At 38.3% G+C, this 4,057-nt stretch overlaps 1 non-coding gene across 1 annotated transcript; it reads right to left on the bottom strand.

Moving 5' to 3' along the window:
• Positions 1-2,541: 2,541 nt before the first annotated feature.
• trnai-aau (transfer RNA isoleucine (anticodon AAU)) lies at positions 2,542-2,615 on the bottom strand. The gene has a single exon. It is a non-coding gene; the product is annotated as a tRNA-Ile (tRNA).
• Between the last annotated feature and the right edge of the window lie 1,442 nt (positions 2,616-4,057).

Here is a 4,057-nt window from a genome sequence, read left to right as displayed (position 1 = left end):
ATGTCCGGTTCGTCTCGCCACTCACCGTCTCATTATGTCCGGACCAAGTCTGCACCATCTGCTCCATCGCTTTAATTAGCTTACTGCCTAGAATGAGAGACTTTGTGGACATTTCCCCAGAGATACCACAAGCACATGCATGGCCTTTTCACACATACAGGTACTGTATGCCTGCCACTGATGATAAGGAACATGGTGTACATGGAGAAAAGAAAGACATATGCAGTGGTCAGGAACGCAAAGTTAAAATAGATAGAATCTGTTTAATTCATCTAATTCTTTGCTTTTCAAAAAGGTAATTACAACATGAGCCATGGCTGCATTTGGTTTTGATTTCTCTGCTACAGCGGTCAGCAATGTGAAAGAGTTTAAATGTCACCATGCTGTAATTATCTACAATAATGCATCTGCTTCATTGGACCATATAGGAATGATTTGTTGATTTAGTCACGGGGAAAAAATCATTACAGACCTTGATTCTACATCTAATTACTAAAGCCTCTATTCATTTCTTCTCTTTAATACAAACACCTTGCCTCGGTCCGCTTGACGGAATTTATTACACAGCTCTCATTAACACGGCGATCTGAGGGTTAACTGGTGTCACAAGGCAGACGCGACTTATTGTTTGACTATTTACCCCCGCAGTCACTCAGCTGTGTATGAAGGTGCTGGCCTCCGTCCAAACCGAGACTGATGAAATTCTAACATCACTAAGACAAATGGCTCCTTTAGTGCCAGCAGCAATCACCAAAAGAGCAATGAACCCAATTTCTCATCTAACTTTCCTCAGTAGCTCTACGGGTGCCTAATAAAATTGTCCAATAATTATTTACAATCATTCTGCATATTCAATTTGGTTTTTAAATGGACAATTTGACTGTATTTTACTTTTTTGAGCCAAACTCAAGCTTTGCAGCCAGTTATTGTTTACACCTGAAGAACTTTATTTTGAACGGTAGACAAGATAAAGTTTCTAAACAAGATAGATATGGGGTTGAACATAGCTCAGCGGGTAGAGCGCACACCCCATATGTTGAAGCTATAGCCCTCGTTGCAGGTGACCCCGGTTTGAATCCCAAGCCAAGCGGACTTATCCTGCGTGTCATTCCCCCTCTCTTTGCCTCCTGTTTCCTGTCTATCTCCACTGTCCTGGACATTAAAGGCAAAAAAAGCCCAAAAAAATATACTTTAAAAAAAAAAAAAACAGATATGTCAAGCTCAAGTGTACTGAAACAAGACAGCAGGAATATTTGGTGCCACCAGAAAATTGTGGGGTTTCATATTTCACACAGAGTAAAAATCATAACTTAATTAACATAATGTGAAAGGTGTCCCTTGTATTGTCAAACCAACAGAGACTCAGCTCCACAGTGTTTCAGTCTTTTTCAACCAAACAAACATTTTTATGTTTTGTTTCACTCTCATTAGCGTCATTTTAGCAGCAGTTTGTAGCAGTTTTCAGTGAAAAAGCTCTGAAATCCTTTTTTATATTACCCAGCTAGCACCAAATAGCAGACACAGTTAGCGGCTAGCTGATATATGGTGAACATTCTAAGCCAAAGTTTCCCTAAAGCTCCATATCTGTTTGCTAACGTTATAGTCTGTAACTGCTAATTGTACCACTCTGAGATAGATAGATAGATAGATAGATAGATAGATAGATAATGGTGAAAGCTCCTTATCTGCTAAATGCTAAAAGGCAAATGTTTGCTAACGTTATAATCTAAAGCTTCTAATTGCTCTATGATAGTTCGATAGATAGATAGATAATAGTGAAAAAACTGAAAATACTGGAGAATAAAAATCAGAATCTCAGTGCTTGGAGCAGACAGCTTTGTTTTGACAGCACTCATATGGTGTCAGAAGAAAGTGCCAGGTCCAGTAGGCCTTCTGCATTAAACATCTCGAAATCGATAGCCAACAGGGCATCAAAAAAAGACTAAAAGAAAAAAAACCACAGCCTGAAGCTAAGTCTTATTATCCAGTTTTCTCGCTGAAGAGTCACTGTTTTGTATCATTAATATTTCAAGTTGACAATGCCTCATAACACAGTTAAAGACTGTGCTAAAACATGCATACTAATAAATACTAACACAGTCAAACTGATACCAAAAAAGTGATGGTTCCCTTTTGTTTTAGGGAGTGTACTTCTTCATTGCTTTTGTATGTATTTAGGAAGCGTTTTAAAGCTACAGTATAGTTATGAAGCATCTTTCAGTTTGCTGTTGAGTAATGAGAGGATCAAACACGTGCATGCTATCACTGAAAATAAATGGACCATGTAGAAAAAGTAATCCTCCTTTTAGAATAAAGGCCATAATATTGATTAAATGTTTACACAACTCCTATTCATCATCATTCGTTAGAGCTCAGTGAGAATTTCTTGCTAAGGGCTGATTGATATAATTCTCAAGTTTTTTCATCAAGTATGGAGTTAGAAGCATGAAGTACCTTTAACATTCACAAACACTAACACTATCTGACCTAGTTTAAGTGACTGTGTCAGTTTGATGAGAACTTCACATCTTAAAAGACTTGTGGCCCGTACGGGGATCGAACCCGCGACCTTGGCGTTATTAGCACCACGCTCTAACCAACTGAGCTAACCGGCCACTGGTGTAGCTGAAATAGTTGCAATTGATTCGTGACCTGGTTCTCTCCACAGGAAGTAAACTATCTTTCAGCACCTATAAAGTGCAGTAATCCATAGTGTAAAATCCTTTTGACAGAGCTATGCTAACCCTTTCCCCCTATTTACAGTGTTTATACTAAGTTAAGCTAACCATCTGCTGGTGGTAGCCTCTTACTTACGTACAGACACGAGAGTGGTATCAATTTTCCTTATCTAACTCTAACTCTAGGCAAGAAAACAAATATGTGTTTTTCCCAAAATGTTGTCTTGTCTTCTTTTAAGTTTGAAGCAAGAATCAGACTGTACTAAAACCTCCCAGCAATTTTAACTTAGCAACATTTTGATCTATCATTCTGATCTTATCCAGATATTGTCAAATCACCATTACAAAGCATAACGAGCTGGACCACTAATTGGTGCAGCATAAAGGTAGATTGACTCTCAATCATGCAGATCATAATCACCTGAGTGAGGAATGTGTTTTTGTCTACATGTTGCTTGTTCTACTTTGTCATGGTGATTTGACAATACTTGATCAAGATCTCTGTTAGATTGAAATAGCCGGGAGCTATTAGTAAAGTGTGCAGTTCTTTTGTCTGATTCTTGTCTTTAGTTAGATTTTTGATCCAGCAACTGTAGAAGTGTCTTTCTTTGTTTGAGTTTTTGAATAGTGACTGGCACATCCTAAAATAACATTAAAATTCTCAAATTTGGAGACAGTTTATCAGCTGTCTCTACACTGCTCAGTTTGATAAAACAGGATAAAAATAATATTAATTTAAAGTGATTTATCACATTTGTAGATCTCGCTGGTGTGTTGGCTCGATTTTGACATGCCTGATCACAGTCACATCAGAGACGTTAGCCAACAAAAAACACTCCATTTGCTGTCTTAATGAAAATTTCAGAAAGTTGAATGAGCACGCTCTCCACATATCACTTGAATTTAGAGATAATGCAGCGCTATATTTACCACTTCAGCAATCTTTCCACCTTCTGTTAAGATTGGAGTCCTAATAGTCTTACACCTTAAATAAGATTACACACTGAAAAACAAATAAATGTAAAGTAAATTACACACTCTGCCTGACTGAAAATGAAGCGTGCCTGAGCTGGGAGGTGAAAATCATACTCTATTGTGACACTTTAGTTTCTTAAGGCTTTTTTGTGTAGAAAGACTTTGAGGAAGTCCCTGCTTCCCTTTTGTGGATCCCAATATGAGGGTGGGACAAGTTTACATTTGTGGAAATACCATGATTTTTTGTATTACAAATGGATGAAGGAGAGAGAGAGAGAGAATACGTGTTGGTTTTAATGAGGTGGCCTCCCTGTGTGTACTTCTCCTTGTTGAAGCTGACTGGTGTGTTGGAGCCGCGGTGCGTGACGGGTCAGTCTATTACTGTACTTCCAATCGCACACTCC

Source organism: Scomber japonicus, chromosome 14 (assembly GCF_027409825.1).
Source record: "Scomber japonicus isolate fScoJap1 chromosome 14, fScoJap1.pri, whole genome shotgun sequence".
NCBI lineage: Eukaryota > Metazoa > Chordata > Actinopteri > Scombriformes > Scombridae > Scomber > Scomber japonicus.
Note: the sequence above shows the minus strand (reverse complement) of the source record. Positions and strands in the feature narration are given on the sequence as shown.